The following is a 14,600-nucleotide window of genomic DNA, read 5'->3' as shown; positions in this document are numbered from 1 at the left end:
TGGCAAACATTGTACCAAGAATTTCAGGGGTTTCATATATATATATGAAATGTGAAGGAATACTTTAGGTATAAAATATGGTTAACTTTCAACCTTAGATCTAGTCCAAATCAACAGCTTAGATTGAAGATTAATTAAAAAACGCGCGGTGATATTATTGTACTTTTGAGTAAGTAAGTCAGATTGTCTTTGTATTCGAGTGCACATTTTTTTTTTCTTTTTCGAGTGCACATGTTTCCTTCTTCTTCGAGTGCACATGTTTCCTTCTTAAAGTTTATATTTCTCTTCTTCGAATGCATTATTTTTAATTTGCTTCAGTACATAGTTTCTCCTTTGAGTGCACATCTTTGTGCCTCTGAGTGCAAAAATTTGACCTTCAAGTGGACGTTTTGTAGCATTCAAGTGCATGTTTTCCTTTCTAAAACTGCACAATTAATTTTCTTTGAATTTTCCCTTTTAGAATTAAGAGACACCAAGTAAAAAATGGTGTGAGAATTGAGCCGTTGATCTGTCTAGATCAAGAACTATAAAAAAATAATAATAATTAAACTTTGTAGTATAAGCCTATAATATGCACTTGATAGTGTATACTTATACACTTGATAGTATAGATCTGTTCATTTTATAGTATATGCTTGTACACTTTCAAAATCAATTTAGCAAAAATGTTGTGATATTTTTATAAATATATTTAATTATAGATTGCACAAATTTATACTTCAGAGTGCACAAGTTTTATACTACAGGTGAATAAGTTTTATACTACATGTACATAAATTTATTAACTAGTAGTATATAAACTTATGCACTTTGTAGTATAAATTTGTGCACATTAACTTCGAACTTGTTGTGCACCATATCAAGGGTTGATTAGAGGCGTTGATATGGATAGATCAAAGGCTGAGATCTCACCATATATATATATATATAGTTCAGGTGTGGCCGCACCGATAGTTATGCAAATATGCACCAATAATGTTAAAAATGCACAATATAAATATGCACCATTAGGTACGCATCACCAAAAAACGCACCATTAGATATGCATAAAAGCACCACGCATTGTTCGAAAATACATAATTAGGTGCGAGGAGTTATCGTGTATTTTTTGGGTGCATTGTGCGTTTTTTGGTGTATTTATGCATTTCATTGTGGTGTGCATTTTTCTAACACTATTGGTGCCTTTTGTTAACACTATTGGTGCTTTTTTCAAGTGGTCGCACCGACCGCACGGAAGGCGCGGCCGCATTTGAGCAGAAGTCTACACACACACACACACACACACACACACACATATATATATATATATATGTATGTATATACCAGTGTTTTTTTTTTTTTTTTTACTAAAACCACATATTCTTTTACTGGTGCCCATGCCACAACGTAACAAGGTTAAAATCAGAGAATGTTAGTAAACATTAAACTTATAATCTTTTGATAACATATTTTACCTACTCAACCTACCCTTCTTTTCCAACCCTACCTCCTTTTGTAGATACTTGGAATTTGTATATGTTTAGGTATATGCATGCACACACACATTGCATACTATATGTAAGTGTGTATAGTATGGGTTTTTGTAAATACTATACATACATATTATATATATTGATGAGATGAAAGTGGAAATGTGTACGTGTTTGCATTCCACAAGTTGTTCTTTTGGCACTTTAGTGGAGTTGGAATTTGAAACAATATAATTATTTTCAGACGCTGTGTATATATGTTTTGATCACGGCTTTGCCGCTAACCGAGGAAGAGGCAAAAGGAAACACCGATGCGCATTGTCTGCCTTATAGCTCCATAAAGCAATATCACTCAACCACCCCCCACCTCTACGCCTCTACCATTATCTATAACCTATTTAGCTTTCTATTTAAAGTTGTTTTGTTCCTCATCACATATTCCCAATTGCAAAAGCATGCACCACTACTAGTCTACCATAGTTCTATATTGGAATTCAAGACATTTTATGTTGTTTTAATTTCTCTAAACAATGTACTAAAGAATCTAATGTCCAATCTTGAACTATTTATTTGCGTTAAAGTGATTTGTATTTTGATGGTATCAATTGCTAGCTTAGCTTAGCTAGGAACATCTATATCTTATCGATCAAATTTTACAATTTTATCTTTGTCAGATCAATTGATAGAATAACTCTATTTTAATTACACTTTCACTAATTATATATTAAATACATAACATGTGTTATTGTTGATGGCGGCTTGTCCAAAATAGACATACTTGACGAAAGTGTATTCAAAATCTAAGTCATATAAAAACAATATTTTTAGGTTATTTTTATTCGATCATAAAGTTGAAGAAAAAAACTTTATATGATATATGGTAATTACACTTGCTAAGTTCATGCTAATTTTCTCATATCATTCTAATTTTGTGGATGCTAATTTTCTTTTGTGTGTCATTAGTTTGTATGTCGTCTGCAGGGCCTAATGTAATCGTGTGTCATAGTTTGTATGTCGTGTGCATAAGTGTATTAATTAATAGAGTCTGGGTTCGAAACTTGATGTTTACATGTATGCTAGTGTGTCATTATGTATTAAATTGTGTGCATGATACTAATTTGTAAATGTGCCCATTATTTGTCCGCACAGTCCTCTATATATCACTGTCCTCATGTGAACTCAACCACACACACACACACACACACACACACACACACACACACACACACACACACACATATATATATATATATATATATATATATATATATATATATATATATATAAATAAGAGTAGCGCCCGAACAGCGCCTAGGCGGCAGTTTGACAATTGTAATGAGGCTGTTTTCAACATTCAATCAAATAACACATCCAAATAAATAAAATAATGATAATTCATAAGTCATAACATCAAAACAATATTAAAAATTAAAAATACTCAAATATAAAATACTCAAATACTTCAATCATCCAAAGATTCAAAGTATCAAACTAGTCTGCAGGTGTATATATGTCATATTATATATATGTATGTATATATGTATACACACACACACACACATATATAAATATAAATATAAATATAAACATAAATATATATATATATATATATATATATATATATATATATATATATATATATATATATATATATATATATATATATATATATATAATGAAAAAAAATTAGCAAGGCCGAGCTGATCGAGTTAACTCGATCGAAATGAACGAGTTAACTCGGCTAAGTTAGACGCTAGGCGGCCGAGTTAGGCACTAGGCGGACCCTAGGAGGCCAGTCACCTAGGCGGGCGCCTAGGGGGGAAACCGCCACGGTCTAGGGGTGCCTAGGCGGGCGCCTAGACCGATTTTTGCAACAGTGATATATATATATATATATATATATATATATATGCGAGGGTTCAAATGAAGACATGGTCCTCCTATAAAAAATGATGACTGATTACAATCGCCCATCAAAATTTATCAATGGTGGAAGGTTTTATTAAACAAAGAAAAAAACACAGGATTAGTTTTATAATTTTTGTAAACATTCAAATTGATACTATTTATAAATCTGGCTCCACCTCTTTTTCCCTTATTTTTTAACAACTCTTAACTGTTAATTTACCCAAAAATAGATGAATCGGATTAGTCCGCACTTTTTACCTGAGAGCATGTTTTCACTGGTCTGAAATTATATATATATATATATATATATATATATATATATATATATATATATATATATATATATATAGACACACACTTTAGCTTAGGTAAACAAAAGAAGTGATGGTTTTGTAGCAAATGAGAACAATTAGAATATAATCTAGCTAATTGTTAGTTGTAACACACTAGTACTACTACATATATACACACACACATATATAGTATTCTCATTCAAATCAAGAATTCTTTGGCTTTAAATATACATGCATGCACAACATACATTATGAATAATGTGTGGTGGAGTTTCAAGAACATTATATATCTACCTTAAACTTTTCAAAAGTCTTACAAAGAAGCTTGCCTAAGTCTCCCCTATATTAAAAAGCTAGCTAGATTGTACCCTTTGTCTACTTAGGTCAACTTACAAGACCATTGGTGAATTCCCTATATTAAATTGATCATGAAATTATTAATTTCATCAAATTACAATTAAGATATATACTTTATACTCAAGAAAAAATAAATATTTTTGTGGGTGACAAATGGTTGGATTGATTCTTTGTTGACTCAACTTACAATATAAACTATATGATCCATTAATAATTAAAATGTGATATTATATAAACATACATCATCACCATGGATCATTGTCATTCTTTATATGTTAAAGTGATTGGATTAGGTAATTATTAAACTACAGCATCTGATTAGTGCCTTTGACATATATAATAGTCTTCTGCTCTGATCTCCCATGTTCATTCATTATACTATGTGGTACAAAAGTCAACGAACAATATATAAATCAAACCAATCAAAATCGAGTTATATAGCCAATACATGAAAGACTTTATCGGAAATATCAAATTAATAGAGTTTGATAATTTGCTAACATAAAGTCAGGATCGATTCTATATCCATCTGGTCAACACACATGCACTTAATTGGGTCATAGTTGATGTGCACTGAATGATCTTCAAATCCTTAAAATGGTTTTATGGGCTAAAATGTAGCAAATAGTATTGTGATGTTTAAGCACAAGGATGAAAGTGCATGCATTCTAGAAAATGGTGCATTATATATGATGATGACATATAACTATGTTGGTGAGTGTAAAAACATACTTTATAATTGAGTTAATTCCAGCAGAGATCTTTTACCTATACTGATAATTTCAGATTTAGTCTCATATTATTGTTTTTTTTCATTTAACGTCCTATATTATTATATTTTGTACACTTTTGGTCCTTCCGATGACTTATCCGGTGAAATCCTATTTATGTAAGGGTATTTTTGTTTATTCAATTTTTTAAAAATTTTTCAATGAGTTAATTCCAGCAGAGATCTCTTGTCTTTGATAACAATTCCAAATTTAATCCTTTTTGCTCTTTAACAACCCATACTAGGGGTGTCAAAGTGGGCCTAAATCTGCGGGTTGGCCTGCACCCGCCCCGAAATGGGACGGGTTAGGGCCATAGGAAAATTCGCGGGTTGCGGGCCAGGCTCCAGCGCCAGCGACAATGAGGGCAGTGACTAGTCCGACAATGCTCTGCTCATCAGCCCACCACGCTCTCGCCTCCACGCCTGACAGCACCTGCCCACCACGCCTCCAGGCTCCACTACATTGCTCCTCCAAAAAAAAAAAAATCATCAAAAGGATAAAAAACAGTCCAAAATATAATAGTTTGGGGTGTTAAATGACAAAAAACGATTATGTGAGACTAAATTTAAAATTTCCGCCAATGACAAGGGACCTTCGGCCTCCGTTGATGAAATTAACTCATTAGAAAAAAATTTAAAAAATAAAGAGATGAAAATACCCTTAGCTTGTCTAAAATAGTATTTCAAGTCCTATTAAAGGATGAGAGTGCACAACCACTCACGCCAACCAATCTGGTTTAACATCTAATTTAATATCACATATTGATTGATGCTAATCGATCAAACGTCTTGAACTATTCATAATCTAGTATCACATGTTGCAACCTTGCATGCGCCATTTGATCATAAGACCTTAACTACTTGACCTATACCTTTGAGGATAGAAAAATGCAACATAGAGTTGGTTCTTCATTTGAGTCAGTCAATTAACTATATACAAACAACCTAGATTAATTTATCTCATGCATTATAATCCTTTATCAACTAAGGTCACAAGGTGAGATTCACCCAATATACACCTTCGAGTAACCACTTCAATTTAAACTTTTTTGTAGATTAAAGAAAGCAGAGTTTTGCTCTTATAACCTCCAATTAAAAAAAAATGTAGTGAAAAAATGAGACCAGCTATTATGGAAGCAAAGAATATAAGTGGTTGTGTCCAGTGTACCAGCTTTTAAAGCACATCCATCCATCCAACACAGCCTGTTGGCCTGCCATATATTATTGCATGTTCCCAACTTGCATTCAGACTTGCAAATGGACAATAGGTGCTATCCATTACAAGAAGAATGTAGTGTTTCATTATATTGCAGGAATGTTATCCTAGTTTTAGATAAACATCATCTCCAATGTTGTGTGCATGTTCTAGCTAGCTAGCAGCCAGGCCAAAACACACTTCCCACCTGCCTTGTATGCATGCATGTTAACAACATTATGGGTGTGTTTGGTTGGTGGGTTTTGCCCATAGGAATGGGTATGAAAGTGATTGTTGTTGTTTGGTTAATAGGTTTTTAGAACACTACTATGGGTCTCGAATACCCCATTAATTGAAAAACTCATACCCAAATACAATAAGGGTTTCATTCCCTTATTCATTCTTAACCACTACTATTAGTAACCATTCCCATTCCACCCTACTACCAAACATGTTAAATACTTTCACCAAAACCCATTACCATTACCAAGTATTTGATACCCATTCCGATTCCAATTCTTATGTGCGAACCAAACACACCCTAAATATATTCGGGTAAGGTAATGAAACACAAACTTACGTCATCTTGTGTCCGGTATGGCGGTATCTAAATCTTACAGGATAAGATTAATCTCGTTGAGTTTCAGGAAGGTCCATTCAGATAATTATATCCAATCTAAATTTTATGTTTAATTTAAATGATCCAAATTAAACCTCTTTTATTAGTTTAATTGTTCTATTTAATATATAATTTGTTTAATTAGCTTATGTGACAAAAAATATTTCACTAAAAAGACCTATTCCAACGTTTGGTACAAGTTTTATTATTCGAAATGAGTAAGAGAGTGACCTGGCTGGCTTGGTATAAATACTTATAACGGAAAATGACACTCTTTTTTTCTGAGTTATAATGATATATAGCTTAATTATTTCACTTTCTATTATAGATATATTCACTTTTTCTCTCAATTATTCACAGTGGTTATTTTACCCAATTCAATTAACTATTCATATCCCAAATCTTTAAAACAATGAGGGATTTTTTTATTTTTTTTTTTGAAATACAAGTTAAATTTTCCAATGTAATTGCTCTTTTAACCCAAGCGTAAAAAATAGACCAAGTTAAACAAATGATGAGTCTGAAAGATTTAGCTAATATTTTTAAATAGTCTCTCTCTTTATATGATTTTAAATGTCGACTGTAAATAGTTAACGGATTTTGTTTTTTTTTTTTTTTAAAAAAAATAGCCACTTCGGAAATAACTGAGGGAAATTAAAATGTGTAGGTATGCACCTATAATTGTTGCGGAAAACAAGTCATATCACAATAAGTCAAACGAAAAAAGATAATATTTAGACCATAATAAAAATATATTATTTGTGTGTGTATATATACTGTATTAACTATGCAAATAAAATTAGACAATGACCGTTTATTAGTCAATTTTGACTTATTTAATCACTATTAAGTGTTTGACTTGTTTAAACAATCAATATGAGTGTTTGATTAAATAGCTTTTTGTGACAACTTATTGTTTCAAAATGTTAAAATTCAAAAAGCTACTCAAAGTAGATTTTTCAATTAGTTTTTTAAGAAAATTATTTTGTATTTAATCAGCTAACAGCTAAATTATCAAACATTTTTCTACAATCAACTCATGCTATCAATTAGTCATCAAATTCACTAACTCAATAAGCTATATTATGTCGTGTAACCGTGTGCACCATACAGTTGCAAAAACGACGTCTTTTTGATTAAAAACGTTCGTCCTACTTTTTAAAAAAAAAAAAAAATCAGTTTTGATTGTCATCCATTAACGGCGTTATGTTGTGCATAATTTGAACTATATATCCAGAGTGAATGAACTATATATCCAAAATGAATGAACTATATATACCCAGAATGAATGAACTATATATCCAGAATGAATGAACTATATATACCCAGAATGAATGAACTATATATCCAGAATGAATGAACTATATATACCCAGAATGAATGAACTATATATCCAGAATGAATAAACTATATATCCAGAATGAATGAAATATATATCCAGAATGAATAAATTATATATCTAGAATGAATGAACTATATAGTTCAAATTATGCACAACATAACGCCGTTAACGACAATCGAAATTAATTTTTTTTTTTAAAGACAGACATCAAAACAATGTCGTTTTACAACCGTGTACACCATGCACGGCATAATGTTCCCAGCTAACAGCTATTTACCACGCAGCCCAATCGCTTTTATTATAAAGAAAACTTAAAAAGCAACTTCACCAACAAGCTCACCAATGGTGTGTCCATTACATGTTCACTTTGTTCTGTGGGAAAACGACACCTTTGGGACATGGATGGCAACGTACCCTACCTCTATTTGTCTTTTTGCCATGTAGACCCAGTTCAATTCATTCACAATTACTACCATTTTTTTGTTATTTATATATCTCATAATGTTTCAAATCGGTAATAATCACAACTACAAAAATATTTATTTTCAATCACTTTTTTGTGTGTTAGCTTAAGGAGGCAGGCAAAAATTTTCAACCAGTACGTTGAACCACTACACTGCTGCCGGCCAGTTTAATCGTTTAAAATTTTTAACAATTTTTGTTGATAGTCGTTATTATACAGTGTGACTGAAACCTAATATATCTATATGACTATATTTGAATTATGGATCTATAGAAAACTTGATTAGTTGAATCACACTATTGTTGGTACCAATTAATTACAAGACTTTTCTCTTCTTCTTTTTTTCCTTTTTTTTTTAGTTCTTTTTCTTTCATGGAAATTTGCATGCATGGAATCTCAATCTCATTTGCTCTCATAACTTTAAACTATATATCGTCAGCAAAAGCCCTTTTCTTTTGAGAGATTATATGGACCACCATGATATATATATGTATGTACAATATGTTTCTTGGTTTAATTTGATGACTTAATCCTACTTGGTTTTTGTTTAATGCATATTTTTACTCAGCCAAAAAAAAAAAAAAAAGGGAGGGGGGGGGGGGGGGGGGGACTGTTTGAGGGATAGGATCGATCATTTGGCACAAAGCTGTAGTGTGACGCAGTTTACTTTCTAAGAGTAAAAGGACACCAAAGGAAATATATATATATATATATATATATATATATATATATATATATATATATATATATATATATATATATATATATACACGCATGCACACACATATATATTCTCTTGCTGAAATCAATTTGGCATGATTTAATTAGTTTTATATGTGTGCCGATTCACTCTTAGGTATAACAAAATATGTGTATATTTCAATTTAACTAAAAATCTCGAAATTTAAAATTTGAAAATGCAACTAACTTAAAATTTATGACAAAGTGTTTTGTAGTACTTCGTATTTGAAATCTTACTTAGTACCAAAAAAAATTAGTCACGTTATATGCTCTTAGTTGATTGGCTAAGAATTGAAAACGTACAACTTTTATTTCATGTATACAACATTAAAAAATTAACTTTAAATTCACAACTATCAATATTAAAACCCTACTCCTCTGGTAAACCCTACTTCCTATAGATTGGCTAGGAAAATCACTTTTATTTCGGATATACAATATTAAAAATAAATAAATAAATTTAAATTCACAACTATACACACTAGTAAAAACAAGCCAAATACACTATACTTGCATATATTATATAATTCCATATGTTTTCTTAATAAATTAAATTTTCTTTTGGGTGACAAAAAAAAAAAAACACACACACACAGTTACGAGCTGAAGGCACACATTGAACAAACTTTACTACTGTGTAATAGTTAGCAAATCACACAATAGTGATAAACTGACATCTCAGCCATCTCTCGGGACATAATAAATTAAATTTAGCTTACAGCGTAGGGCAACAAATTAGTGACATGCAATATGAATATATATATATATATATATATATATATATATATATATATATATATATATATGCTTTGGATTTTAGGAAATATTCTTGGTATTGGACCAGGTTGATGAGTGCAACTACATTCATCATACATTTGTAAGTTGTAACGCGGTTTCATTGCATCTTAGAAAAAAAATATCTGAATTGCAAGTCCCTAGAATAGATGACACAAATAATTGGATATATATGCATGCATCATATATCCATTTGCCTATTTTTAGATATAACATTAAATAAATATATATCCTTTGTGTTTGTGTTGTCAATGGAAATAATGGAATTCACTACAACTTCAACAAACAATAAACACAATATCTATCTGGTTAAGTATAATGCACGAATCTATTCTTATAGTTTTATTTTTTTTTTTATTGAAGTGATAAATTATTTTTTTTTAAAGAAAAACATATTTATATGTTGTGTATCCGGAGGAACTTTTTCGATGTTCGTCGTTATCTTATTCACAAACTTGGAATGTTTTCATAGTATCCAGTCCAAACTCAAAACTTATTTTTGAGTGACTAGGAAACTGTAGCCACTTCCTGATGGTAATAAAACTGTAGCCACTTCCTGGTGGTATATAACTATATATGCATTGGGTAAATATTTTTCTTGTGTAATAGCTTAAAAACCACATAGAGGAGAGAAAAACTGCACTAGGAAGATCATGTACGACCATCTCGACTAAGATGGTATTGGCAAGAATCGAACTCGTGACTTTCTAATATGATAATCATTCTTCCAAAAGGTTGAACCCCAACCCTAATTAAGGGCCCCCACACTCCGACCCGACAGAGCATTTAGGAGTCTAATATGATAATCATGCATGCAGTTCTTTCAGTTGTGCTCGTTGCATGATGCAATGATTAACATCTTAGAACTTCTATATATATATATATATATATATATATATATATATATATATATATATATATATAAAAGCAAGTTTAATTATAATATATAAAGTTTTCAATTAACCTAATTAAAAAAAATATATCCAATAATTATTGTTGGTTTGACTGGCAATCCATACCATAACACTTGGCTTGTGCAACCAAAAACATCTCAACTATCAAGTAATCTTTTTGGTCCTACCAATTAAAAAGAAAGAAAGAAAAGGAAAAACCAATTGTAATATAAAATATTTAGATTACATTGAACTATATATGTGTGTGAATTGCAACAACAGAAAAATGGGCCATTGGTCAAACGAATTGTTGAATTGGTGTTACAATGTCCCCCATCCTCTTTGGGGTGCATGGCCACTTTATAAAGTGTAGCATGCATGTGTAAGCATAAGAGCCCCCACCCACTTACCTATCCACCCCCAAAGCCCATATTATTCTTAAAAACAAAAAACACCGGTCTAATAATGAGAGGCAATTCAATCAAATTGATTAAATTATTGACTTAATAACTACAAATTAAAGTTATGTTTCAAGTTCGACTCTTAAAGGAACAGCCTGTAGGGTTTATTTATTTGAACCAATCAATTTTACCTCATGATCTTTTGTAGGTTTAATTTCTTTCGTCACTTAAAAAAGAGGATTTTTTTTTTTTTTTTTTTTGCATGAAATTCATGTATATTTATCTCCAATGTGGGGTAGTGAATCAAGCAACGTCACCCCATGAAAATTGCAAATCACAAAGAACACTTCTTCATTAAGAAAGATGGAAATTTGTCTTTTGATTGATTGTGTTAGGGCAAATGAGAGATAGTTTTTTTTTTTTTTTTAAATGTTATCATGATGTTTATATATGTGTGTACGAATTGATAGTTGGGACAAATTTTCAATGGTTAATACTTTTGGAGTAGCATTAAATAACATGAGTCATCATGACTCGTGATTAAATTTGTGATGATCAAATGTTAGAACGTGATTTATTATATAATTATTCTAGTACTTTATTGTATCTTTAGTCCTAGCTATACTTAAATTGTAACTATTTTTACATTAATTGTAAGATCGTATAATAAACATTTAGTTCAAAACTAAATTTTATAATAAGATGATCGACTTTTTAGTATATATCGTGATTTATATTTTTGAAGCGGCACAAATCAAAATGAGTCATGACTCATGACCAGTAATATAATTTTCAATGAGATTTAAGATCAATAGCACTATTAGCTCGATGTTGTACTAATAATCAAATTGCAATTATTGTCTATTAGTGTACTAAATTGTGTCTATTGTACTAATCAAATTGTAACTATTGGTGTACTATAAACACATATTATGTCTGCCATAATTTACAATATTGGGCATGTGGATTCATATCTAGAAAACAAAAAAGTTGGATAGGAGAAAATTGAAAAGAAAGGGCAAAGGGGGAGATCCATATTCTCCTCCAACAAGGGATTTGCTTTATGAAGCTTTTAGAGAAGGCTTTAACATCCCATCTTAATTTGTTATTCTTTTTTATTTACAGAAAAGTCCACAATTATTATCTAAATGTATATTTTTGTGTGAAGTTTAAAGGTAAATCAGTCTAGATTGCTTATAATTCACCAATACAGTTCAAACCAAGAATGTCAATAAGAAACTCTCACCAGAATCAATTTTAAAATTTTATAACTACTAATTCAACTAGTTCATGTTAGCCCTAATTTTTTGTATTCTCATCACCATATATGAGATCTTCTCCTCTATCTATCATCATATCCCCTACAATTATTAGATTGATTGGATGGTCTGCTGGCAAAGAAATTAAAGAAAAGAATGAAAGCAATATTATCAGAGAAAGTGAGAGAGAATATGTGGGGAAGAATTCCATTCCCCCCACACACACTTTTCATCCCCTTAGCTTTATTTCCTTTAACCACATTGGTTTAGGAGGCTCCCAATTGTGTTTTGACACATGCATGCCTAAAATGTTTGAGGTCATGTTTTTTTATGCCTTTCTTGCCTATCTTTTATCCCAATATTTTCATTTTCTTTTACTTATAAAGATGAAAACTTTGTGGAGTTAATTAAGAAGATTTTCAACACCTATCATACCCTAAAAATAAAGTTAAAAAATAGACTCTTGAGACTTCGACTCTAGTTAAGTTAGTTTGACAATAAGTTTGTGATTTCATGGTCATAAGTTTGATTTCTAGTTGGGGGCTGCCGCCTTATTTGTTGGTCAGTTAAAACTTGTCTCACCTTGTGCATCATGCATTGTTCAAGACTTTATTCAACACTTGTTTTTAAGAACATATAAGAGGATGAAAATTGAATATGTGATCTCCTATTCTAAAGTTACAAGTTAAATACTTAACTACAAAATAATTGACAATAATATGCTAATTAGATATTTATGATCATCGACAATCTTAACCTCCATCCTTTTTAGATAAGAATTTTATTTTGTTGAGACTTTATCACTTGGTTAATGATTGTCAATCTCATATGTATTTATCGGACAATTAAAATTTATTAATAATGATTATTAGTCTATCTGTGGTTTATTTTTAGCACATCCTTCTTATTTTAATAAATAATATTACATGTACATTTACTTTTTATCTCATTTGTACTCTCTACATTACTAAAACAACATGCCTACATGCATTACTAACACAACATGCCGTAATTAATTCAAAACAGAAATGAGTCACACTTTTATTCATTTATTTTTCTCCCTTCAATAAAATCATATATGTAGTATAAATTTTCTATAATGCCTTATAAGCAAACTCGTACTATTATATTTTTTAAACTTATTTTTATTTGAAATAACCTTCTTATATTCATGAATCATGATTATCAATTTTTGCCTTACGCAATTTTTTTTTTAAAATTTAAAGATAATTAGATTCATTGAAATCTTGATCTACACTCAACCCACCCTAGCTAGCTCCAAAGATGGTGAGCCAAGCTAGGAGGGAGCATGGACCTATGGTTTGCATTTTGCCCTAATTTGCTAGCTATGGCCTTGCTAGCTTGTAAAGGAATATATATATATATATATATATATATATATATATATATATATATATATATATATATATATATATATATATATATATGTGTGTGTGTGTGTGTGTGTGTGTGTGTGTGTGTGTGTGTGTGTGTGGAGAGAGAGAAATAATTAAATGAGACAATTTTTTTCCGTGAGTCTCGTGAGATCCTTCACAAATATACAGAAGTTACTATATGAATGCACAAAGACTAGATTTTAAGCAATTCGCCCAACATTAATGCACACAATCATATGTGTATTCTGTAGTAGCTTGTGTGTATTTACGAAGGGTCTCACATGAATAGGTAGATACACTTGAATATTAGTGTGTATATATATATATATATATATATATATATATATATATATATATATAATCAAGTTGAAATAAGAACTAGTAGCTCCCTGAGAGTATACGAACTAATCTTATTTGTCAATTTAAAATGATCAAGAATTAGAAATTTATGAAAAATTTAAAAATGTGGTGATATTTATGTAATTATGACGGTGTATTTAGAAACTCTTGATAGTGCATCTAATAACTAATAGTACGTTCACAACATGTAAGCACTATTATATTATAGATCATGAGTATAATATTAACTATCTACTTATCTACAGATGTATTGTCAAACATTTCTAAATACATACATTATAATAGTTACATAAATATTACTGTATTTTCTTTAATTTTTAATCTTTGATCATTCTATAT

Source organism: Ipomoea nil, unplaced genomic scaffold (genome assembly GCF_001879475.1).
Source record: "Ipomoea nil cultivar Tokyo-kokei standard unplaced genomic scaffold, Asagao_1.1 scaffold1708, whole genome shotgun sequence".
Lineage (NCBI taxonomy): Eukaryota > Viridiplantae > Streptophyta > Magnoliopsida > Solanales > Convolvulaceae > Ipomoea > Ipomoea nil.
This window is presented reverse-complemented; position numbering follows the sequence as displayed.